Source organism: Rhamphochromis sp. 'chilingali', assembly GCF_963969265.1.
Source record: "Rhamphochromis sp. 'chilingali' genome assembly, chromosome: 9".
NCBI lineage: Eukaryota > Metazoa > Chordata > Actinopteri > Cichliformes > Cichlidae > Rhamphochromis > Rhamphochromis sp. 'chilingali'.
This window is the reverse complement of record NC_137936.1, coordinates 39,245,484-39,272,831: the sequence shown is the minus strand read 5'-3', so window position 1 is coordinate 39,272,831 and position 27,348 is coordinate 39,245,484. Positions and strand designations below refer to the sequence as shown.

At 44.3% G+C, this 27,348-nt stretch overlaps 1 long non-coding RNA gene across 1 annotated transcript; it reads right to left on the bottom strand.

Moving 5' to 3' along the window:
- Positions 1-232: 232 nt before the first annotated feature.
- On the bottom strand, positions 233-19,301 carry LOC308402988. The gene is made up of 4 exons (XR_013972844.1): positions 19,162-19,301; positions 9,452-9,629; positions 1,389-1,509; positions 233-784 (listed from the first exon to the last, which is right to left on the bottom strand). It is a non-coding gene; the product is annotated as an uncharacterized lncRNA (long non-coding RNA).
- Between the last annotated feature and the right edge of the window lie 8,047 nt (positions 19,302-27,348).

The following is a 27,348-nucleotide window of genomic DNA, read 5'->3' as shown; positions in this document are numbered from 1 at the left end:
GTTCTGGATTGTTCCGGATTGTTCAGGCCGTCAGCGAAGGCACCAACATTTCTCTTTATTTTTTGGACTTGATGAGCCGTGGCACTGCCGATGGTCTCCACAAATGTTCCCGAGACTGGATGTCAGGACAAGATGTCCTTAGGCGGCAGCGTGTGGCCCGTTGGGTCATAACAAAAACAAGAGGTCTCTCCCTTTCGAGCCTCTCCATACACAGCAAATCCAGCATGTCCAAATTAACACTGTCGGATTTGATTTCAACACTATTAAAGTGTCTATATGGGTCCACACCAGAGAGTGTTAATTTAACTCTTTTTGGAGAGTTGGTACGTTAACTCTGATTTAGTGTTAAACACCAAATCTGTCTGGAGTTGATAATTTAACACTTGGTGTTAAGAGTTTATATATTAACTCTCAAAGAGTATTTTAGTTTAACTACATAAGAGTTATCTTCTAATTCATTCTAAAAAGCGGGAATTTTACTGTTCTGAACTTCTAGAAATTTCTTTTGGAAATAAACATTTACTAAAAAGATGCAATGGTTTTTGAAAAACATTTATTCTGAACTGTGCACCAAGATTTCAAAACATTTTCTGAAAGATGTAACAGTATACATGTTCTCACTTTCATTAGAATTTTGTTTATCAAAAGGTCTGACATGGTAAATGCAAATAACAGCATCTCATCACTTATTTCTTCAATACAATATGCATGTCCTTCATTCATCCCTTTGTGGAACTTCAATGCACTTCTGCTCTCCCCCATATTCCATCTTCACAAGCATATCCTGTGTGGAGATTGAATAAAAATTAGTTGACACTAATTAACGGCACAAATAATCCAGTAAACAATTGCAGCACAGTAAAAAAAAAAAAAAAAAAGGAATCCTCTTTGAGCCATTACTTGTGTAAAGTATTTTCCCAAAAGACAAGGACACAGGCAACAGGTAATACTGAACTAAATGTAAAACCTCAACCTTTTTCATTTTTACCTAAACCGTGTGCACAAAACTCTGGAGGGATCTAAATGCTAACGTAGAACCCAGTCAGGACGCCTGCTACTGCTGTTTGCTCGGTTTTTTTTAAAAAAATTTTATGGGCGATCGTTTTCAGGCTTCAAGTAGCACCATTATACCAACATTTCACATTCTACACATTGTTTTAGGTGTATTTGACCAAAGGTTTGACTGAAAATTCACATGCAAGCTTTTTTTCAAGGCTGTGGTATTTGCCCGCAAACAACAATACCTTTCAGCTAGCTAAAACAGAATATTATGCTATCAGCGAGCAACATGGCTAATGCCTTTCACACAGCTTCGTCTCAACTCCAAAGAGCCACAGAAGTAAAAGCTCATAATAATAATTGAAACAATCTTTGAAAAAATGACTTACCAAGCATGGCAAACAACTCAAATATGTAGAGCAAAATGTTCTGAAACGGCTTCACTTCAGCTTCGATTGGAGCCGTGCTGGGGGCGGAGTCTGTGAATTCACTCTATTGGTGTCATAGCCCCTGTAGGAGTTCAGAGTTAAGAGGTCAAGAGTTAATGTTTTCATTGTAACACCTCCAGATTTGACAGAGAAACACTCATTTTTAACACTCGATTTTAACTACTATCATTTTACACCTCAGAGTTACATTAAAAGAATGTGACTCTGCTTAGAGTAAAATTAACTCTACTTTTGCAAGAAGACTATTAACACCAAAACATTTAACACTTTTGAATTTGCTGTGTAGTAGTTCAGGTTTATTGTTATGCAAGAGCCTGTTTTAAACATAAAACTCAAAAAAGCCTTAACCTTGAAAACAGGTGATAGGAAAGATCCTCCTGAGATCCCGCCTGGTCATTTATGTCCTCTGCTTTTGACACTTGTTTTGGTCTATATCTTTGTACTCGTTTGAGCTACCCTACCAAGTCCTGATGTACTAAATAAAGCACATCCCGGGGTTTCCATTGATATCTCATGTGTCTGGTTGGTGTAATTTTGCTCCAAAGATGCATTTTGCATGTTTAGGCAGCAAATTAGAATCTAAAAAATGTTAAACATAAAAATTTGCCACACATGAGGAAGATCTCAGCTGTCTGTTTGGCAGATAAATGTACTTTTTGACTTTTTTCTTGGCAGAATCAGCAGCATTTATGTTATCGATCTGAACTGATTGAACTTTATGAAACTTTGATCATGTGTAGGAGTTTAAATAAAACTTATCATCCTTATTTTGGGGCAAAGTGGCCAAAATTGTGTTAGTTTTAGAAATGATTGCTTAGGCTTTCTGGCAACTTAGTTACAGGCTTCAAAATCAACGTTGACTAACAAGTGGCCCCACCCAATGCCAGGGGCAGCCAATCAAAACAAAGTCAGCTGAAAGGGGGAGGGTCTAAAGCAGGGGTGTCCAACTCTAGGCCTCAGGGGCCGGTGCTCTGCGGGTTTTGATCCAACACAGCTGATTTAAATGGCTAAATGACCTCCTCAACATGTCTTGAAGAAGCCTGGTAATGAACTAATCATTGGATTCAGGTGTGCTGACCCAGGGTGAGATCTACAACCTGCAGGACACCCTCAAGGCCTGGAGTTCCCCACCCCTGAGCGATGGGATGTGGAGCTCCACCCACAGTATAAGTCAAATCAGCATTGTTTTGGTAGGTCCGTAGCAGACAGATATCCACGTCTCTGTCTGACACACGCACACACTATGCAGAGCCACATACGTCGCAGATTAGCTTGTTATTTTTGAAGGTGAGGAACAAAGGTGGTGACATGAATGGAGACTTAATGGTGCTGCAGGTTACAAGATGGGGAGGAAGCCACAATAATCCGGTCCCATTCTCTCTTTAGTTTTTAATCCAGCCTGAACTGTTGTTAATTATCGCAGCACCTCCTGAACCCGGCCTCGCCACAATGGCTGCTTAATGAGAGCACAGGTGATTGGAGAGGCATGTGCTCATGCACGGCAATAACTACCAGGAGGGCATTCATCACTGATTAGGCTGCGCTTTGCATCTAGCTACATCACGGAGGTGCCGGTAATCACAGTGGAGACCACGCTCGAGGGTATAATGGCTTTAAAAAAGTACCTGAAAACTTTTCTTCACAGTGGTGTAATTAAGAAATATAATTAAGGGTAAAATAGAGCCATTATTATATACAGGGAGTGCATAAAGATGAGATATAAACACATACATGCTGATGAGACGTGAGCGCCGTGATCTTTAATTCAGTTCTTCTGTTTATCCTTCATACAGCGAACGTTTCCTATAAATACATTTCAGCTTTGGCGTTTCGCCTGTGAACACAGACTCTAATTATCTCACTGTTCACATTTCTCTGCATTTCAGTAGAAGCTCATCAAACAGCACCATTACTTTGTGATCTATGGACAGCACTGTATTATTCACAGTATTTATGCCAGCATGCTTTGCTCTATCATATGGAAACATGTTGTGGTTCAGCTCTTGGATTTTTAGTCTTTCGGTGTAAAATTCTCCTGCTGTTGGTATAAAATGAACAAATCTCACGTTTGTTTTCTCAGCAGCAGATTCCTGCTTTCTTTAGCTGCGTCTGCATGCAGAACGTCACTTCCTGTCGCCGTGCGTTCAAACCAAGTCTGAAGAGTTTGAGCTGCACAGCCACAAATGCTGAAGCTGTGTAGCATGAATAGATGTTCACCGCGTTCATTTTAGATAATATATTCAAATTATGCACAATCAAGCTGCTTCATCAAAGCCTCCGGCGGGATTTTCACTGTTTTATTGGCTCGACTGTTTTCTGGTAAATTTGTGGTGTTTGTTTCTTTCATGTCTTATTTACTTTTCCTTTCTTTTTCATGTAAGATTGACAAATTTTTTTTTTTTTTAGTCCATTTACCAGTTTTTTTTAATATAAATTTGCCAGTTTCTTCTTGTCAATTTTGGTATTTTAAAATCTAACTTTGCTAACCCACCAGCATAACCTTGCCAGCACTGCTGCCTGTGGCAGCTGTGACTCCTCTCTCCTATAAACAAGAGGACTTAAATGGGACTGCAGTGATCCAGATCAACTGTAGTCTCTCTCTCGCTCTGTGTGACTCAGGTTTAGCAACTGCGGCACGATGCACTAGATTTTTCTTCTAAAGTTGCAAGTTATCAATTTACCACTTTTTATGAAAATCTGCCTTTTTTATTGTAAGTTGTAAGCTTTCCAGTCCTTTTCTTGAGACTGTGCCAGTTCTGCTTTGCTTTTGGCAAACTGACATGTTTAGTCACGCCGCGAGAGGCCAAGTTCGGATGCTCAGCTGGTTGCATCGGCTCATACCAATTAACTTTAAAGTTTAAAATGAAAAACAAAACATAAAAACAGGTTTGCTTTTCACATTTCCATCAATCTGGGTTTTTCTGAAAATCACGAGGAGCCAGGAGCTGGGCAGGTTCGAGAGCCCCGGCCCAAACTCTGCTTACATAAAGTGTATCTTTTAATCACTCTTCCATCGTTGCCGGTTGTTCAGTGCCAATATGCAGTTTTATCATCAGCTGAATTCCAGAGCTCGGACTGATTTCCATTTTTCGGCATCACACGGGAGCCCGGCGGCACACCTCCTCTTCCCTGCAGCACCTGCCTCTGCCTTCGGTGCAGCACACACTACAAAGTTCTTCTCCTCGCCTTGAAATCCCTGCACAGTACGGCCCCCTCCCTTAATATCCACTCTCCTCCGTCCCCGCACAGCCCGGCCCATCTGCTCTCCCCTCCTCCCAGCGGCTCGCCTCCATGGATGACAGGGCTTTCAGTGCTGCTGGCCCACCGCTCCGCGATGCCTCAGGGTCTGCGCCAGCGCACATCTGTTGCTTCTTCAAAGGTGCGACTGCAAACACATCTTTGTAGAGCAGCTCCCCTTTCAGCTTCTTAATCTGCACGAAGAAAATGTATCCGGCTCGCCTCACACGTCCTCCTGTCACCAGTTCCTTTCTGCTCTTTCAGCTTTTAGGAGCTTTTCTTTATTCGTTTACTTAATTCAGTGTAATTTGTACAATAGCAGCACGCTTGAATGACCAGTATTAACAAATACAATTTTAAAAAAATGTATTTATACCCTAAAGCCATGAAAACATTAAGATACTTGGATCAGGAACCATCACTTCATCCTTTAATCATGAGTTATTGTTAATCTCTGACTCTCTTCCACATCTTTGTCCTGTCTCCATCCCGGAGCTCCCAGCCAAGTGCTCGCTCAGAGAGGACTGTTGATTGTTGGCTTTTCCTTACAATATAAAGTCTCTGAGGTGGGAATTAAATCCTTCACATGGACGTCCTTCCACGAGTTGTTGGACATCATCTGGGAAGATCTCTGAAGTTACATTGCCAATAAAAATATTTTATTACAGGAAAAACCTTCATAAATGTCACCTCCTGTGGATGTTACTGGAAAGTTTGTGCTGAATCTGTCATAAATAAATCAGAGTGAAGAAAGGATGCGTGCTTTTTAAAATGTATTTACGGACCATATAATCTCTTTTGACACTGGTAATAAAAATGTTTTGCATGAAAAAGTGTTGCACTTCTAAAAACTCAGGCTTAATAAAACCAACAGGAGTGTCTGCAGATGTTTTCATTAGAGCGCTGTCAGGTTAAAGACAGACTAAAAGTTCAGGAGGAAGTAGATGTGTGAAAACGGCTCCAATCAAAAGCACTTAGGCTATGATTTGATTTCACAAACCTTCTTCTTCTTCTTTTGTCCCTCGCTGACGCTCGGCAGGGAGGTATTGCACGAAGCCAATACGTCGCTGTGGGTGCCGCAGGGTTTCCATCTTGATCAATGATGCACGTCCGGGCCTCGTGGTCTCTTGCCTTCACCTTTGCTTGCTCGAGGGTTAGACGTCGTTGTTTAAGATCATCTTCAGTTTGCTTGATCCAAGTCTTCTTGGGTGCATCACACTTGATTCTCCAGTGGTGGGGTGCTGCTGCTTCAAGAGGCGATATGACAGGCGATGGCTGCTCATGTGGCAGATGCGGTCGTTGCTTCCTAACCAGCTCTTGCGTTGATGGCTGCTGGTGACATTGACTACGTATCACGCTGTTGCTGAGACGATCACGGAGGGACACTCGGAGAATCTGATGTAAACAGCGCATTTGGAAGAGGTCGTGTTTGAGGATAACCCAGGTCTCCGACTCATAGAGAAGAATGGGCAACACCAGTGTACGGTACAGGCGGATTTTGGTGGTGAGGGTGAGGTTTGTCTTCTTCCAGATGCACCATCGGAGGGAGGTGAAAGTCGCCGCTGCTTGACCAATTCTTGAATGTATTTCCGCTGCTGATGCCACTTTCTTTTGTTGCACCAGAGAGCCGAGGTATTTGAACTCCGCACTTGTTTGATTTGCACGCCTGCAAACGATTTCACAAATAATTAACTTAAAATAATCAAGCTTGTTTCTAAACTTGAGCTCAGATATAAAAAGATCAGCAACAAAAGCCGTTAAAGGAGAAATACTCGAGTCTGTGGTCACTTAGGATTTATGCAAGATTTTCAAGGACACGGGAAAGTAACACAGAGAGGAGAGAAGAGTCTCCAGATGTCTCACAGCGGTTGTAAAATATCACTGGAGCTCTACTCTGGCTCTGAGATCCAGTTTGAAAAGAGCCAACAAAGCTGAACTTGTCAGAGAAACGTCTCCATCTATCTTCATCTCCTTCCTTTGTTGGCCTTTAGGGAGCCAACAGTTTGTCTTTCTTTATTTTTTCTCTTCTGAGAGTTTTTTATCTTCAGCTTTTGATCTAAATTCTTGTGGATGTTATGAATGTTAGTTTAGTTTGTGCGTGACCTTCATTTACAGGAGAAATTCAAAAATCTGGGTTAGGTTTACTAAAGATCAGCTTTTCATTTGATTCAAGCAGATTTCCATCCCATTATTAAAGGTTGTTTTGTGTCGCAGAAGATGTTTTAATGTAGCTTTTGTATTTGATAAGAACCGATGGTGGGATTTAAACCTATCATAGTCAATCGTAAGCCCTTTGGCTACAGCCTGGCTTCATTCATGTTTGAATCATATGAGTTACCAGGATGTTAAAGGACTTGATTATAGTCCTATAGATGACTTTTGAATTTAAGGAAGAAACGTAGTTTCACACATAATCTGATTTTCATTCCACTTATTCAAACACGTCTGGATTTCACATATTTCATAAATCTAAACATGAAACTTTCTGATTGAAAATCAGAAAATATCGAACCAAAGCTGGAACGTAGGGAATTGAATTAAAGATGTGGAATTTATATTTATCTCATCATTTCAATGTAATGACACTGACAGGCGACATTACTGACACATGAATCGATGCACATCACAGCTCACATTCACCGACGTCCTCGTGTTATCGATCGTGTGGGTGAGCGGCTGATGACAACTGGCCTCGCACACATGTTGAATTTAATGAGCACTGATTGATGATCACACATTTAATTTGTCATGACGGTGATGTTTTAGTCAAAGATACATATAACATAGATCAGTGGCAGAGCCAGATTATTCCATTAGTTAGCCTGTATTGATTAGCTGATGTTATTTACTGAGCGAATGAATCGATCCATCAGTCACGTCTGCACCGTGAGAGGATGTCTCATATCATGTGACACACAGGCATGTTTTAGCTTTTTGATCCCACAGTCATGTTTGCAGTGATTATTATTATCTCTGATTATTATTATCTTCTGAAGAAGCTTCTCGGATGAGAGATGAAACGTCTTCAAGTAACTTAAAGAAGTCCAGACGCTTTTCTTTGCAAGCTCCTTTGACTCTTCAGACTACAGAATCTATAATGATTTTAAGGCACTGCTATAGAAAGTTCATCGTTTTATCATCTGCTCATCAGAGAGCTACGGTGGCCCCTAGAGACAAAACACGTACAAACTCCAAAACACAACGGAAGTGCTCCAGGACACTAGGGGCAGTGTTGAGCTTCTCTCTGAGCAAAGCACACTGACTGTCAGCTAATGTCAGTTTTGACTCCACCATACACCAAGCGTTCATAGTAATGAAAAACAAATCAAACAAACAACAGTTTGCACATTAACTTTCTTATAAAGCGTGGTTGTTCTGTCCTTGCAGATGTTTCCCGCTGGTATCCAACTCCAGGTGTTTGCAACAAACTTGCTGTTTATTTTGCAAATCAAGCTGAACACTGCCCCTAGCGTCCTGGAGCACTTCTGTTGTGTTTTGTACATGCTTTGTCTCTAGGCGCCACCGTAGAGAGCTGCTGGGAGGACTGGAAACCAGCTTTTACTGGTGCTCGTACAGTCAAACTGGATTTTGATTCTCAGTTATAAAAGGTGTTTTGTTACTTTTTTTAATTGTTGAAATACCAATAACAGAAACTCTGCGTTTAGAAGCATCCATACAGCTGCAGCGCTCACTCTGTCTGTCTGGGTCCAAAGTTACAGCACAGCTATTAATAAGACTTCAGTCAGAGCTGTCATGTCCTACTGGGAACCAGTAAACTCACTTCCTGCTGACTTCTAACTCAGCTAAACCTCATCTGCTTCTTCATGGACACCTGGATGTTGAACTTTATTATAACGCCTTGAGGATGACTGTTTTCGATTCTCGGTGGTGCTTCGGTGTGTGGACCTGGATGTAGTTAACATCACAGATTAATATTCGCTCTTTAGCGTTAAGTCTTGGACATTTTTCTCTCCGGAATCGCGACAGTGGTCTTTGCTTTACTTGACTCAGCACCATCACTGGGAATCTGCTTCCTGCTCTGAATCTCAAAGCACATGATCTACTGGGGGCTGGCCAAAGGCTTTTTAGCATGTTGTCAGTGCCGCTGGCTCAAAGAGAACTGGAGAAAAACAAGCAGTGCTGACAGCAATAAGCTGCTGATTACTGAGCAAGTCCTCGCTAACCTAAGCACGAGCAACACAAGTTCACAATATTAGTTCACATTATTATTAATCTAAGAGGAGCCACGTTTGATCTGTCGAGTCCAGCAGGTCAGCTCCGCCCAGCCGCTTCACCTGGGGAGATGAGATGTTATCTGCCTTTCTCCTCCTCCCTTTTTATTCCAGATAAATGTTGCATGTTGTCGACTGCACTCGTAAGAATCTTAGCAGTGACCTTGGAGCGAGCGAAGAAGTGATTTCGTGAGCGTATTTGCACAGAGTAATCCCATAGATCACATTTCTGACTGCAGTTTGAGGCAGATAAACAGTCGTCTGGGCCAGATTACATTCTGAGCGTAACCTTGCCAGCACTGCTGCCTGTGGGAGCTGTGACTCCTCTCTCCTATAAACAAGAGGACTTAAAAGGGATTGCAGTTATCCAGATTAACTGTAGTCTCTCTCTCGCTCTGTGTGACTCAGATTTAGCAACTGGTGGCACGATGCAGACTTGCTTACCTCAGTTTAGCTGTATTTAATTTGCTTTGGAGGAGCTTTATTAAAGAGCCACTTTTAAACACCTCATGTCCTCACATTGGATGCAGTTACCTTTCACCCCGCGGGAAGAAGCGCTCCGGACCACGGATCGGCAAAAGCTCCTGACAGAGTCTGGGAAATGAGTCTGAGGCGTCAGCCCAAAGGTGTCCAAAGGCGTGAGGAGCTTAACTCACGATGCCCACACTCGCACTCAGCGGCCTCTTCGACCGACAGGCAGCTGTAGTCACTCCTGTCCAACAGATGGTAGAGTTACTGTAACTGTGAGATTTGGTACTAAGACAAGTATTTGTGTTGGTAAAGTCCTGCATTCACCAGCTGTGTTCCACAGATAAGCATAAATCGTTTGACTACTTTAATAAATCTCAAGTCAAGTCAAGTCAAGTGGCTTTATTGTCATTCCAACCACGTGCAGCGGTACAGTACAGTGTGTCTCTAAGACCACGGTGCTACATATGACACACACAGGACTGCAAGTGTGCAAAAACTGCAACAACAAACAAAAGAAAGACAACAGAAAAGTGCAACAATGACAAAAGACGGAGCACTGTGCAAAAAGTAACTAAATGAATGAAGATGTGTGAGATTGTGCAGCTCTCCAACCCAACACTGGCTTCACTCGTCATTCCTTCTCCAAATGAGGATGAGGATGCTCTCACAGCACCTCAGCTGGATCAGCTCTCAGGATGTTGGGTTTAATATCTTAATCTTTAATATCTATTAATTAAACCCAACATCTGCCAGGTGACCGTGTAGGGTTAGAGCTGTGGTTTGCTTGTGTTGTATGTTTTCTGACTCTCACAGCACATTTACTGTCCATTTTGGTCTCCTAGTTCTTTGGTCATAAGCTTTTCTGTTTGGCGTACGTTGACTGAACCCTGACACTAGATGTGTGACCAGATGGAAGTTAAAAAACACTAAATAAGGTTAATGTGGTTAGAAAACCTGCCCAGGCCTTCAAATCCCCACGTACTCGATCTGAAAGACGTGTTTTAGATAAAGCGCTTCTTATGTTGGGCTCAGCTGTCACCCTGATGTGATGCTCACCTTCAAACACACTCATTTTTTTTAAAGGTTACAGATTAAACTCACTTAAAAGGAACCGACACAAACTGGTGTGAGCTTCCTGATTTCTTTCTCTTTTACCCCAGATGTCAAACTGTTCACAGCTTTTATTTTTTAATGAAAAGTTTCACTTTAAAACATAAAAGTTTAACAAAGGCCGATTTTTGTTTAGTTGCTGAATTTGAATCTTTTTGCTGACCAGAAAGACTGCTCGCTTGAGCAGCCTGAGCAGCGTAGTTAAGTGAAAGCTGAAGCAAACACCATCATTAGTCATCAAATTAAGGCAACGCTGCGGAGGAAAAAGCATCGGTGGCATTGTCCACTGGCAGGGAACGCTCACGCTAAGTAGCCCAGGCTTAAGCGGTCGAGTTGTTAAACAGGGATTGGAGGGAAGTGTAAGAGGATTGGCTGTAAGTGACCTCAGATCGCTGCCTTTGGTCTGTAACTCCACACAGTGCTGCAGCTGCCACATGGTTCATAATGAGAGGCCGTCTGGGAGGGAGGACAACGTGCTGGTAAAATAAAAAGATGGTGCTGGATGACATGACGCGCACACTCTACTCTTCACAGTCAATGCAGATCTGATGAATAAACACAGGAAGCTGAACTGAAGGTCTCAAAGTACGGTCGTCTTTGTGTTTCAGTCTCAGCTATGACAGCATCAGCACATGTAACCAGGGTTAGTGAGCAGTGAAGGATTCAAATGAATTCTGAATCCCAGTGAGAGCCGCGGGACAGCAGCCAGGATCAGGCTGGTCGGACACGCTCTGTTAAAAGCAATAAGAAGCTGCTGCTGCTAAAAACTTTGGTTAAAACCACCGAAAACAGACAATAGTTTGTATTTTATACTGAAAAGAATAAAATCTTGAAGCATGCTGATGAATTCCTACAACTAAGAGAGGGACAGCAGCAAAAGATGGTGGAGCTGAAGATGTTCAGATGTTCACTGAGCAGCATGGATCAGAAATGAGTCCATCAGAGGGACAGAGAGGAGAGGCTGAGGGTTTGGACATGTGCAGAGGAGGGAGGGTGATGAAGATGGATGTAGTGAAGGAGGACATGCAGAGGGCTGGTGTGATGGAGGAGGAAGCTGGGATAGGAGGAGATGATCCCCTCTCAGAAAAAGAACAGAGAGCTTTTATTTATTTAATTTTTTTAAAGAGTATCACTCTGCTATTAAGAAACTGTGGACTTTTATTTTGAAAATCTGCCACACAGCAGCTTCTGTCTGTTCCTGATGTAACAAATTCAAATGCAACAAATCAGCGTAGAAAACATACATAAAAATAAAAATGACTAAATGCAGTAAAAACAACGTTTTAGGTAACGAGGAAGTCCAGATTCTGCACCTCCAGTTTCTAGGAGCAACAATCATTTTATATCAGGTAAGCTCGATATTGATGTGTGTGTGTGTGTGTGTGTGTGTGTGTGTGTGTGTGTGTGTGTGTGTGTGTGTATATTCCTAATGGCAGTGGCCCGTGGCACAGTGCCAATCATTCCTCACTCCCCAATTACAAAGAGCAGAGGGCTGCAGGTAATCACCATTGATCAGTGCCGTGTACACACACACACAGTGTGGGTTTGCAGCATTGATCCGCCCAGCCCAGCCTGCAGGGAAGGTGGTGTGTGTGTCGGAGAGGAGAGACAATAGAGATACACAAACAGAGACGGGCAGAAAGACAAATAAATGGACGTGACAGGCAGAGAAAAGGCAGCTTCATGCTAACTGCAGCTGAGCTGAGCGAATAACTGCAGTCACTGTCACTTTGAGAGTTTACCTTAAATGTAATATAATGAGCTTAAAAATGGCAGGCATTGTCAAAGATGAAACCAGCTGCTCCGAGGCTTTTCGTCCCGTGACCTCGCACAGAGAGCCGGGTGGAGCTGGATGCCATCCTCACGTTTCAGGGCTCTGTGAGCTACTCCACCAAGCTGAGCCATGTCTGCTTTAAACTGGCTTCGTTTTGGCTGATTACAGTTGTGGGTCACGCTGTACTTTATGGAAATAAGCTGTGCATTTATTTCGCATTAGAAAAAACTAGAAATAAATCATTCTTTATCAGAAAAAAGCAGCACAGTCCCTACCCTAATTACACACCTTACGGTCTAATTAGAAACCTGATAAAGTGCCATTAGATCCTAAATATATGCCAGATTGTATTTAGCCTGGATAAAAGTGAGACTCAGAGGACAATACTTTAGTCTTTATTTACCGTAGTTTTTCCTCACAGCAGGATCATTCGTCGCTAACTAGAAGAAAACTGTGTTGTTAGCTTCGACTGAACCACACAGGCTCACACGCTAAGAATGATGGGTAATCCACTGCAGCCCTTACATCTGCAAAAGGTGTTTGGGCTTGTGAGCTGTGATTCTTCTGATCCACCAGGCAAAGGAGCAGCGATATGCAGCGTTCAAGCTCCACGTGTATAATCAGTTACCCATAAATCAGCAAGCGTGGCATATAATGGTGACAAAAACCAGTATGCACTTACCAGTTCATCATGAAACCAGTGTGGCAAAGCTGGCTGTTGTTCAGCAGACACGACCAAACGATCAGACAGGACTGAGCCAGAATGAGCGAGGGAACATCGCGGATCAGAACACAAGATCATGAAAGCCTAAAACCTGCACTGCCACCAGGGGGCGATATCTGTGGCTCCAGAAAAGACTTTCTGGGAAAATGGCAGTGAGGGGAACATTTTTGGGTTCAGCTCCTGACACTTGAGTTCATTTTCTCTATTTTAGTCATTCTGGGAGGATTACGCAGTCCAGCCCATCCTCACTCATCACTTCCTGTTTGAAAACATCAAGACGATGCGTGATGTCATTAAACAGGGTCAGGGGAAATGAGTTGATGATGTATTTTGTAAGGACGACGCCAGCTTGTCTGCAAACACACTTTACGCGCCGAACTAGAAGTTACAACACAAACCTGAAACAGAGCGTTCGCCTTCAAATTAAAAGTCACGTCTTCCCACTGAAACCAACACAACCGAGAATGTTTTGAACTCTCAGCGGTGCCTCTAGGATTTGTTCGCTTTGGGAATCGAGGGAGATTCAGGAAGCTGCAGAAAGCCGGCCGAGCAGCGTCTGTCTGGTAGCTTTTCCTTTTTTCCAGGACAGAGAGATGGTGGGTGTCATGGCGATCGCTGACTCTCTCCTTTCACTGTAATGTGAGCTGTGCCTGCAGGTGTGGGGAGATGGATCCATCATTAGGTAGAGTTTTGCCACCTGAGGCTGAAACCCTGAGTGTATTAAATATGAACTAAGGTCATGTTCGCCTTCAAAATGCTGACCGGTGCTTATATTTTGCCCGGTTATAGTGTGAGTGTGTGTTGTTGTGGACCGTCTGTGCAGTCGTTATGATGCTCTTTATGATTTTCCATCAGCTGGGTTGGAAATTTAAAAGATGGGTTAATAATCTCTGGAGGTTCTTTGTTTGAAATCAGGTTATTATCCCAGCTAGTCATCTGTCTGTCCACAGTCCAGAGTTTTGATCGGATGGTTTCACTTTTAGTGGAAAAAAGGTCTGAGAAGGTTTCAGAATCACAGAATATCTGTCATGGTCCGCGGCCCGGCGTCCGGGGTGCTGCTGGGATGTCCACGCCCACGAGCGTGGCTGCTAACCCCACACCTGCATCCCATCCCAGGCGATCACCAGGTGGACTATTTAATCCTGCCCTACCTGCTGCTCCACGCCAGTCCGTAGTCGCCTCTCAGCGATCACAACTCGGCGTGTTTTTGTTTTCGAGCCACCTGCCTGTCCACCTGTCCGCCTGAGATTTGGTTCACCATCAGCTTCGCCGTCTCGACCCCTTTTTGGAGCTCCACCCCCCTCTGGTTCACTCGGCCCGGCTATCACCGTGAGACGCACACTCCACCTTCCCTCGTATGCTGCCTTTTTTCCGCACCCCAGTAATCTGTCTCTCTTTTTGTTTTACAGCCTCTCACAGCCCCGCTCTCGGCGTTCCCTGCGCGGTCCCTCGGTTTCCATACGTTGTTTTTCAGGCTACCCTCACGGGACACCTTTAGTTGCAATAAAAATTACTTTCTTTATTCGCTCCTACCCTAGTGTGTGTGTTCTGCTACTGGGTCCTGCCTGCGCTCGGAACTTCGGTTCATGACAATATCTGATCTTGCAGAGCGCTCATACATAATTATATGAACTGTATATAAAGATGGAAGTAGCCGCAGTCCCAGCCTTGGTATGCTGAAACAGGACAGAGCAGATCTGACCAATAAACAGAGAGAGACACTCTTCAGCCAATGAGCACGTCCTGGATTATGTTTATTAAATCATAATAAGACTGAGGCCATAAACTCATCAGGACAGCGTTCACTGAGGTCAGCTGCACAGAAGGCTCGTTTTCTCATAGACAACAGTCCGACTTCTTTTCACAAGCAGAGGAGTCGCCCCCAGCTGGACATTAGAGCAAATGCAGGTTTAAGACCCTTTGTGTGTGTTTTCAGACCTGGAAGCTGTGTCCATCCCTTTTATACAGTCTTGAAACCTCACTCTCTGACGCGCATGCACGTGGTTTCTGTTGCAGCAGATCCTGAGTGATTCTTTACCGTCTGAAACATGAGCAGCAGCCTCGCGGACGGCCTGTGTCATCGGTACTTCACTCACTGCTTGATCAGAAACTGCTGAGTGACATCAAGCAGCGAGTGCTATCCAAAGTAAGAAGACTGGCCTCATGATACAGACATTAGTGGTGTTATTAAAATGACATGTGGATCCATAAAGTGTCAGTGTGGCTAATGCGATGGGGCCGCTTAACGATTCAGTGAAGCGGCAGCCGAGTATTCATCACGCGTGCATTGATTTTCAGCTCCACACAGAGTCATCACCCACCGTCTTCAATAAAAACACCAATAACATTTTATACAGAGAAATATGCATGCACAGGGTGACCCCGTTTGCTCCGTGCATGCATGAGTTTTAACGTTAAAGACTCCGTGGACGATCCAGGGAAAGGCTGCATAAAGAAACAAATAAATGGAGGCTCTGAAAGCGAAGAGGGCGGCGTGGAGAATGATGTGAGTGCAGAGGAGGGCTACTGACTGCTGCTCACATCCAGTGAAAGGTTACACAAATCGATTCTCAAACAGGTCTAAACAACATGTTATCGACTCCTGTTTTCAGAGATGCATTTAAGCTTTGAGCTTCTGTCTCGCTGCAGCTCCTGTAAACAAAGGACACTCGGACGAGACGCAGCGCCGTACCTACACCTGACAAAAATCAGCACCTGCTCATTTCGAGACGTCCATCCTCTGTGTGTCACAGCTTATCATGTTCCCGGGGTCACATTTCTGTGGGATTCACAGATAGACCTCCAACCGTGAATTTCTCGGAGTATTTCAGACCTTTTATTAGTCATCTAGAGAGAACTGATTTGAGCTCAGTGTTGGAGATACCCGATGACCTACCCATTAATGACCTTTCTGTGATTTCCAAAGCGTGCCCTAAAATATGTAACAAGCCTTCAAAGGCCTCGTCTCCGTGAATGCCACAGAAATGACCGGACATGGAAGAAAGTTTTATTCTCTGATGAGAACAAATGTGACCTTGATGGTCCTGATGGTTTCCAGCGTTCATGTCTGGATCTTTGATTTCTGATTTGGGGGTTTACGGGTATTTTCGGAGGTGCGCTCCTAAACTTTTGATCAGCTGTGTTTTGTCTCTCTCCCATTTCTTCTTGTTGCATGTTGAAACTCTACTTGGAGCCTTGTTAAGATCCAACCATGCAAAATAGGATTTTTTGTCATTTTTCAAGTGGTCTTAAACTTCTGATCGGGATTGTATTGTATCAATAAATGACTCTTCAGCTATGAGTTTGATAGCAGTAGGAAGTTTTGAAGTGTTTTCTCAGTTGGCCGGTTGATTCTTTGGTTTGCTGAAAGGAAACAGAGAGAAATGCTGATGAGTTACTGACAGCTGAGGAATCTAATAGCTGAAGTGCCAGAGAAAACGCCGGCCTCTGTTTTTGTTCTGAGGAACGAACGCGCTGACACGATAAAGCTGCCGACCGCTCTGCGGGCGGGTCTGAGAGCCGCTGACCCCCACCCCCTTATCATGTGAGTCATTAAGCCAAGCCACCATCAGGTGAGCCTGGTCGAAGTGTGAGCGGGGCCTGAGTGCTCCAGTTGGATGTAGATGGTCATCTTGGTTTTTCTCTCAAACTACCCGTGTTCTCGGTGTAGCGAGCGTAAGAATCCCCCAAAGATAAATGTACTGGCATAAGTGGCATGATAAACAGGAAAGCACTCATACGTGAGGAGGTGCACCGGGGGGTGGCTGGCAGCGGCGTTGCCTCACTCTCAGCAGGGCAGGTTGGATCATGAAGCCAGCTCAGCCTCTGTTTACTTCCCCCGGGTGAGAATGCTTCATTCAGCCTCCTCCGTGACTCTGGAAAGTCCCTTTGTAGGAGTCGACTCACACTCGGCGCATGTGTGCAAATAATCCATTCATTCACTGCATTCTGCGGAGCATTAAATTGAATACTTTTAGCTATTAAAATCCTTTCCTTCCTTGCTCTCGTACTGATGCACTGCGTGTAAATATTATTTGCATTAATGCAACGATGGTCGTCGCCGTTGCCGCAGCCTCCACGGTTCAGATTTCTCCTTCTTCTGCTTCTCTGCCACAGATGGAAGGAAGACGGAGTGTTTAATCTGCATGCACATGTGCAGAGTAAACACAACCCCGTGACCTACAGCGCACACACACGCACACGGTCCTGCGGCTCGTTTAAATGCCCCTCTGGAAAATGCTGTGTAATGAGAGGATCCATAAAAGGAGACATTCGGCTTTAAAAGTGAATTAGGTAATTTCACACGTTGCCGCTTGCAGTGAGAACAGGTGAGAGAAAGTGGAAGACTTCAGGTCACAGACGTGGATGTCGCAGTGTGACACATTAGCCTAAGAGTCTATTAAAACTGGGGAGAAAGGGCTGATTAGCACACAGCACGCCGACTGCACGAGGATTAATGACACGGCGAATGATGCACGCGATAAAGTCACATGAATGGATGTTTCCTTTGCCCACAGCGAAGAATCTCAGAGCAGACTTTGTTATTGTCTGTCTTCATTGTAACTGGGTCACCAGATATTACTTTCTACATGAACCCCCTGCTTTAGGCTCTGTGAGGCCACTGAGACAGCGCGAGGTTTTCCAAGCCATCGCTCCCTCGTCTCGTCTCATTTGCTGTGTTGTTACCATCAGAGGAGCAACACAAGAACCACATTCACCTGCAAACCAGCGAAACCTGATGCGATGACTCATAATGAGAGAAAAACTGCATTAGCAGAGCGCTCGCTGCTGCTTTAAACTTCCTTGGATTTTGATCTTGACTGATGGCAACATGCAGCTCAGCAGTGCGACACTATGACCTCAGCGCGGCGTGTGCAGTAGCATCCGTGCATGTCTGTGTTAAACCGTGTGACAGACATTTCACAACAACGGATACACGATGATGTACCTGATGTTGGTGACGACTGTAAAACTCAAACACACACCGGCCTTCAGTCCCGTTTCTCACAGACTTTACAACCAACGCTCTCCCGGTGACCTCGCAGCAGACTCCTGCGACCTGCGTGAGCCTCACACTTTGTTTGGAAGGACTGCATCAGTAAGTTGTGCACCTGTTTAACGTTAATGCGATGCATTAAAAAACTCTCAAATTCTTTTCCGACTGTGTCGTCAGTACGACTTCACACATCAGGGTGTGTGAGACAGATGCTGTCCACTGCACAACGATTTATTTACCAAAAAATATTTGCAAAAATCAAAAAACTCAACTCCAAAGTTAACTCGGTGCAAATACACAAAACTGAACTTAAACCAACAAAAATGAAGGTGACGTGCGCTCAGCTATTTCTTCTCTTATCAACAACTTATGATGCTGAACTTTATGAGCAATACAAACATTCCAAGGTGTAGTCGATAAATATCACAACAAAACATCCATTTCTCAACAAACAATGCTAAAACTGACTTTATTAAATTCTCCCCCTTCTGCCCCCGGTGCCTTCCTGTGGCCTCAGACTAAACAGGAAGCTATAAATACAGGAAGTGAAGCTGCACTTCCTCCTTTAGCTCCTGAAACACAGGCAAGTAAGGTGAATTCAACGAAGTAGACAACTAACAGTTAAAACAAATAACATGTTAACTTAACAAACTTGTCAGAGTTGATTTTAACCAAGATGTTACACAATCTGTAAAAGTGCAAAACATGAACAAACACGGGATAATTAATGTTTGCAAACTACAGGATAAAAGTAATGTGTGGCCAAGTTCAAAACAGGAACGTTAACTAAGAAAAGCGAGCTGCAAATATGGACAGAGTGTGTTCTCGCCCACTTTGTCACAGGGCGGATCAGCGTGAGTAACGAGTAACTGCACTGGAAGCCACATTAATCTTCACACTCAGGCATAAACTGTCACAAACACCTGAGCAGAGTGAAATGAGGTGGCGTCGGGGTCGTGTGGTCTAAGCTGCAGGTTTGGAAGCTGTTTGCAGATCAGATCAACATTAAAGATTCAAACGCCTCCTCACGTTCACGTTGTCGGGAGCAAAGACAGAACTGGATTTTCCTTTTACTCACAGATGTTTAAAGAGCAGCTCTGCTTGAAACCGTGGAGGTGTGTGGTGAAAGCTGCACCGGCACTCTTACCACGTCCTCGCAACAATCTCACCTCATTAACTTTCACACCTAATGACTGAGCGGGTCAATGATGTCGCCTGCGTCACTGTTACTCTCCCGCCGACGTGTCCCTCTCCATCGGGCTGATCAATGTGCGCCCTGAAGTTCCACAGCAGACGTCTTCTGTTTTCACATTCCTGCAGCCAACGTTGCCCGAGGGGCTGATTTTAGATAGGACCCCTCCTCGGTGGGAAGAGTGGATCAATGGCGTGACTTTGCACGTTCATCTGTAATTGGATGACTTCACTGACCTGGCCTGTGTGGCCTGAGGACAAAGGGAGGGTGTCAGGAGCGCACGGGTGCAGTCTCGTGGTCAGGTTACATACTTTGACACAAACCTGTCCTGACAGCGACCACGAAACCTGCACATTCATGTCAAGAGTATTTTTATGACCAGTTCATGAGTCCTAAATCTTAAAACATGCAAACTCAAGAAATCACAAGAGTTTTCTTCAACGTGTTGGTGGGAAGGATAAAGTTGGCAGTGTGGTTGTGCACGAGCTGCATCAGTCTCTGTGAGGGCAGTGATTAGGTTAGGAGCTAGGAGCCAATTGTATCTACAGATAGTTATTGATCCTGCAACAGGTGCTGAAGGAATGTGTGTGTGTGTGTGTGCTCGCTCGCTGGTGTTCAGGATTCCTTCTATTTATGGATCCCTGGCACTCGAATGCTTAGGCTGCTGCCCCCGCGACCCGGCCTCGGATAAGCGGTTGAAGATGGATGGATGGATGGCACTCGAATGCCTCGGTGTGTTTGCATGAGTGCAGAGTTACCTCAGAGACTGTGTGTGTGTGTGTGTGTGTGTGTGTGTGTGTGTGTGTGTGTGTGTGTGTGTGTGTGTGTGTGTGTGTGTGTGTGTGTGTGTGTGTGTGTGTGTGTTTGAGCCTGCTGGGAGCTGAGGGCCAAGACGGGGGCATTAGCTGGTGACATCTACAGCCGCGGCGTCATCCGTCAAAGCCCTGCTTGATCTCTGGCTCTTTAATTTGCTAATTAGGCCACGAGACCCCTGTTTGTTTCCAAAGACCCCTGTTAGATACTCATCACTTTTACAAGATAATTCCCAGACAGCCTGGCACGCTGCTCACACCCCAGCTGGAAATCAGTCGCTCCTCGGCACATGCTGGCATTCCTTCAGCTCTCGGCAAAGACAGAAGTCCTGGAGGAGAGAGAGTCTCTGAATTCACATGTTTGTTCTCAAAGCCATTTTAAACCTGCAGGCAGGTATTTGTGTTGTGGATGCTGATATGAAGACAGGTAAGGACAAGCACAGCTGTGGTGGTGGGCGTGATCCCTCAGTTTAACTCTGGAATGTCAGAGGCAGTTCAGAGCGGGTTGTTATAATTCCTTATTATCAGGTTGTCCTAAAAGCTTCCGGAAAAGCTTTCAGTTCGTCCAACATGCCGCAACAGGAGTCCCAGCAGAGAATAGATGATTTAATCTGGGTATTTCCAGCCTTTGTTGGGGGGTCTGCGTGTAGCTAACGCAAAGAGCCAGCGTTACTTAACAGAGGTCTGTGAACATGTTCCTGTTGTTTGTTCTTGCTATAGATCCAAACCTCTTTAAGAGGATATTTTTAGGCTTTTCCTTTTAATCCAAACTTGGATCTTTTGCTTACAAAAGTCAGTTTTTGTGTTCTTAAACCATGAAGTGGGATCATTGCTTTGATAAATGTCTGTATCAGCTGTATCTGTATTTCTCGTTTAATATTTTATTTATAGATTTTAAAGAAGTTTATTGTTAATTTTTAAGCTAAAAGAGATTAACAAACATGACTCCTTGTTATTTTTCAGCATGTAAACATGCTTTTGTTTCGCAGCATGAATATTTAATCGTTTCGGTATTAGCTGAAGGGGAACCATAAAACTACGAGGGCGGCTTTGGAGGGAGAAACTGATGATGAGATGAATCGAGTCTTCTTTAAAACAATCTCCCGCTGCCTGTTTGATTCATGCAAAGCATTAATGGATGAATATGCTAGCCTTGGGTCACGCCGGACAGCTGTGGTTGTTGCATTTGAAATGTTTCTGAGCAGGACTCGCAGTCAGTTTCCGTCCTCAAAGCAGCTTTGGAGACAAGCTGCCTCCCACCCGGGGACCAACACGAGCGCTTTGAAAGTGGTCGCCCGGAGGTCAGTGGTGTTGCATGGCAAGCATCTGGGCAAACAGTCGGTTACTGCAATTACTTGCAGTCTGTCACTGAATGCAAAAAATATGCAAAAAGACAAACTTTGGAGACGCAGAACGAGATCGTTTTATTACAAAGTTACAAGCTGTGAAACTACAGCTAGCATGTGTGTACATGCATGTACATCCTGAGCAGGGAACATCTAAATGAAGCAAATATAAAAACACAACAGCAGACACACTTTTATTGATCCGAGTCTTAATATGAGCCGTTTAACGACGCGGCCGTGTCCTTGGTGATGGCTGCAGATCCGCTCTCTCAGCTCGCCGTTCCCCAGATCTGTGATGCAACAGCCGTGCAAACGGGACAAATGTCTCACATGCAGTAAATCATAAATGTGTGTTTGGACTGAAGCTCATGAGAGCCATAATTTTTCTGCTTGATCACTGGTGCGTACGCACAACATGTACACACACGTGCACGTTCTTGTTTACCAACACAGCGCATCAACATAAAAAATGAGCATATAGTAAGTATTATGGTGTGTGCAGTCCCCAGACACTTTATTAGGCACACATATAGGTGTGGGTTGGACCCTCGTTTGCCTGCAGAGGTGCCTTCAGTCTTCCTGACTTAGATTCAGCAAGGTGCTTTAAACACTCCTCGGAGATTTTGTCTCAGTGGCAGGAGGAGGAGGACTTTCAGTAATGCATATTTAAAAAAATCCTACCTTTTCTTTGTTTTTTCTTTTAGTTTTCTTTTCTTTTCTGCAGCTATAACCTGCAAACTGAAAAATGAAGCTAAACTGCTTCAAAATTTGACACCAGGCGGACCTGACAGAGCAAACTGGGACAGAGACCAGCTGACAGAGACCAGCTGACAGAGCAAACTGGGACAGAGACTAGCTGACAGAGACCAGCTGACAGAGACCAGCTCAAAATCTGACCAGTTTTATTAGAAAATAATTTTGTGCTTTCTTGGGCGAGAAAATGTCTCCGAAAAACTCCAAAAACACCAAATAAAATGTCCGTCAGTTTTATTAAAAGACAAAATCATAAAAAAACAAAGATGTAACTGAAGAGCTTCACCAAAATAAGAGTCTCAGCAGGAAACAGGAAGTGTGCTTTGCTTTGTTTTGTAAAGATTCAATAAGAAAATACCAAATGTCTGAGACTGTTTTAAGTGTCACTCCGTGCACCATAGAATAGAATAGAATAGAATAGAATAGAATAGAACGCTTTCACTATACACGGGTGCAGGAGATACAGGAGGTGGAGGAAGTAGGTGGAGTTGTGCCAGAACTGAACTGTTTATTAGATATTCTTGAAAACGAGTGAATATTTTTAGACTTCATAACATTGAATTGATTTGTTTTGGTTGTTTGTGTCTGAGCAGTTTTATTGCAGCAGTCGCAACAATCAGCTGAGACACTGAGGAGGAAAGGGTGACTTGTGCTGTCCACTGCAGCTTTAAGGACATTTGCTGGAGCTCGATCTTGTGACATTAGTTTCAGGATTTTATTGCGTCTGTAAGAAGCTTCTCTTTGAAGCAGATTGTGTCGTGAGTTATTCGCTCGTTAGTCGCCACCATCAACCAAAAATGACGCGACATTATTTAACGTTTTAACGAACTGAGACAAATCTCTGCGAGCTTCATCTTTGTTTGCGTGGCGTGCTGATGAAGGGTCACGATAGCTGATGAGTCCGCGCCCCGGGATTATCGATGACCTGTGTAACTTGACAAATCGTCAATCAGCTGCCGGGAGTAACGACCTTTTATCTTGCGGTAGAAAATCCCCCGATTTTGTTTCCACTGTAGCGTTTCAGAGCATCTGAGCTGCGCTGTGACACCTCCAGGCCAGCTCCAGCATAACTTATCTTCCAGCACAGGCTGAAAACTCATCTGTTGGAGAAGTGCATCACGTCCCCTTGTCCCCACTGAATCATATCCCCTCTCCCGTATCTCCCTCCCTCTGCTGGCTACAATATGCTCTTATCTCCAACTTAACAGAATCGTTTCTGCCTCTCAGCTCGGCTTTCATTTCTCTCCTTTCCCTTTAAAGCGCTGCTCTCTCTTACATGGTAATTCTCTGGTCACTGTAATATTGCCAGGATGCTCTGGCCTCAGTTACCGCAGCAGCCTAATGCCTCAGATCTTGTGTTTACAGCCGAATTTCAATTTCCTCTTCTTCATATTCAACTTAAAATCAGTCATAATTTTATCGCAGTGATTTTCCAACCATCCAAACACCCAAATCGTGACTGTTTGCACTGATTACTGCAATTATCACCTCCAAACAGTGGGAATGAACACAGTTTCTCGCCTGGTTTAATAGATAGTTTGCTCTGTTTTTGCAGCTCTTGCTGAACAGCTTCATCCTTGAATCTTTAACAGGCCGCAGCACAGTGAGCGGCCGAAGGAGATTCCTGCAGCCCAGTCACTGAAAGAATAAATGAATAGATGAAGTGGTTTGGCTGAGATGTGCCGCCAAACACTGCTGTGCAAAAGGCTTCCACCTACGGCCCTTTATAATTCATACTCCGTATATTTTTGAGACATCATGTCGTTTGTAAGGTCAGCTGCAGGGAGAGTGACTTATGGTCCAGTTTCTCTCGACTTAATTGCTCGTTCATGGTGCGAAGAACAGATCTGGAGTCAGATTAGAGTCTGAGTCTCCTTTTTGTTGATTGATTTTAGGATTTGCATCTCCAACTCTTTGTAATTGCTGAATGTTTCTCCCCATAACGAAGAATATCGGTTAGCTTAATCCAAATAATTAGAGGATTGTTAGAAAGGCAGGAGGCCGTGGCCTCAGTTCCACAGATGAGTTTATGTTTTTTAGATGAATGTTTAAAGTTTTTGTAATTCTTACACTGAGAAACACGTTTTCTTTGATGAACCTCTTCTCTCATCTTCAGCTCCTGTGAAACCAGGGTCCCAACGTCCCATATGAAGACTAGTGTCCAGTGAAGGAAAACCTTTATTATAATCAGAAGAAGGTTAGTTTGTGTCATGTTCATCTGGGAAAGTTAGAAGTCACTAAAAAGTCACAAGCGTAGCAGATTTCACTGATTATCAGAGAAGCACACAAAGAAAATGAAGCAGCAGGACTCAGAAATAGTTTTTGCTTTCAGAGTTGCACAGGGGGAATATGGTGTGCAGTGGCACAGGAGATGTGTGCCATAATTGGGTAAAAATTGCTAAAATTGTCATGGATAATGGCTCCAAAAAGGTACACCAGTCTATGGATACAAACTGAAACACAAAAAGTGCTGAAATAAGAGTGAAACCTAAGAGAATACAGGCGCATATAGAGGCTGTTGTTTGAGACTGTAAGACAAACTGAAGCTTCCTTTTATCCTTATTGCTTTTACTGAAATGTAACATATGTGGTCTGTACATCACAAATGTTCAAGTTCACACTGTGTCCCGACGTCTCCCACCCAGACACCCTGTCTGTCCCTCGTTTAGTGCGCTGGGATCTGTTTATGTTACCTGCACACGACAGACCTGCTGACGAAACCTGAAGCGTACGTTCCTGTGTACGTGTACCATCACACACACACACAAAGGCATTAGCTTCAAAAACCAGGCACAACAATACAATCTGAAATCAATAAAACATAAACAAAACTGCACACAGACACACACATCCCGCCGTGTTACGCAGAGTCTCCGTCACATTAGGCCTTCTGTGTTTCTCTGCCCCGTTTCATTCTGTCAGGCCTGAGATGAAATATTAACGAGGAGGACGGCACCCTAACCCACATACTGTATCCTGCACTGCCAGTTTGACTCGCTGCTTTACAAGGCACACAAGCGGAAAACACACACACGTATTCATGTGTTGTGGGGACATCTAATTGACATAATGCTCCCCCTAACCATGAAAAATGAATACCTAACCCTAACCATAGCCCAATTGTAACCCTGACACTAAAACCAAAACTGCCATACCGGGATTCTGGTCCCCACAACTGCAGTAAACTTCCAACATTTGGTCCCCACAAAGATATGAATACACACTCACACACACAGAGGACATTGCCTTGCTTTTATTTAGTCACAGGACAGCCCACATTTATCCAAATCCTCAATAAGAAAACACAAAACCAGCCAGCACCCAGTCTAAAAAGAAGGTTTTCCATAAATGTGGCTGCGGCACGAACACGCTGGAGTATTAATGAAACAAAAACAAAGTATGCGGCGCGTCTGTAAGCCGCAGGATACGCCGACACCAAAGCTGCTTCGCCTCATCGACCTACAGACGCCCACCGAGGATGGAGACTTTATCTTTCTTGTAGATTGATTGAGTGCACTGTGAAGTTTTCCTATCACATGCTCATCAGATAATCTGACACGCTCTGAATACCTGCCATTCAATAATCAATTTACTTGCTATCTCTCAAATGACAACGTCGCAGCGTTCCTCTGCCTCGCCGGCTTTTCTCCCCAAACATCTGCTGCTCAGCAGCAACACACCGCCTACAGTTTCTCACATTATTACACGTTTAAAGCCAGCCGTCTCCCCCCTTTCCCTGCAGGACAATTACAATATTTAAAATATAATAAGTATATATTGGCAGCAAAATTGGGGAGCACTTTATTAGAAGGCTGAGAGGAAAGAGATGAGGAGCACTGCTGACGGTGTGGGAAGTGGCGGTGGTGCTGCTGGTGGCGGCAGGGCAAGCAAATCGGATTTGAAGCCTAGCAAAACAGGAGGGCTTTCCGGGAGAAGGGAGTTGTCACTTTTCATTAGATACAGCGGCACGGACGAGGCCCCGGCTCGCCTGACGCCTTCCCTGCATTCATAGTCTGAGACGGAGAGCTGAGCATCTGCAGAGATTTGCCTTCTTCTCCCCTCCAGTGTGTTTGTGCGATTTTAGAGCCACGTGTCCCACCTCTTTCCCCCCGGCTCAGTTTCTTTGTGGACAACCTGCTTTTTTGTCTTCAATCTGCAGAGCTGGAAACGAGGGGACGTCACGGTGGACAGCCAGCTCCCTAAAAACGCAAGTTATTTATTTTGTGTGTAGACAATGTTCACTGGTGGGCGAGCACAAAATCTCCTGGCTGAATCCTCCGGACGTGAGCAGCTTCATTAGAAAGAGCAGCTCCTTTAAGTATAAACATGTTCAGTCACTCGTTAAGAAACGTCCAATCACCGAGCTTCAGATGTTGCCGAGCTGTCATTTGTGGATTTCTGAAGATGGCTTCAGAAGCTGAGCATTCCTGGAAATTTCCAGAAAATAGTGCGCTCTGTACTGTAGTGAGGTGGTTATGATTATGCACAGCTACAAACAAATCTGTAGAGCAGCTTTGCTTGATTCTCAATTCAAAATAATCCTTCTTTGTCTCCCTCTGTGTGAAACTGGCTGTTTTAGCTCCTCCCCCTTCAAGCCAACCTTCTGCTGTTTGGCTGCCCCTCCTAAACAGGAAGCTTGGGCAGCAGGTGGGTTTGGAATTTAAGCTCTTTCTGACATCATCCTGATCCAGGAGTAGAAAGTACCGCCCACATTATTGGAGACAACGTTTAATCTGAACAGCCAGCATTAAGAAGGGAAGTAAAGAAAAGCAGAAGGTTCCTTTTGAAGATAAGGATAATTATTCTATGCAGTATAAATATAATACAATTTACTGCTGTCTCCTCTCATTCTTTATACTTGTGGCAGGTCTCGCTATGATCTTCTTCTTTCTCGGTGCCTCGCGCTCCGGCTCTTATACGCTCTCTGTCTTTGTCAGACTCGATATCCTTTATAGTGCTCTCCCCAGCCCTCCCCGGCTCTCTCGACTCCACTTTGTGCCTCCGCGGTGTTGGTTTACTCCTATTTCTCCTCTCATCCACACTTCTGTCATGTACCATCATGAATATTGAAACACCACCCCCCTCGGTAAAGATGGCCTGTCTCCCGACGTTAGCAGCAATGAATACCTCTTCCAGGGGCGAGTGTTTGCTCTGTGCACTCAGCACGAGCAGGCTGGCGGTCCATTTATTAGGTACAGCCGGAGTTCAGACAGTCAGGAGAATAAGAGCAAACCAGATTCGCACGAGCCAACC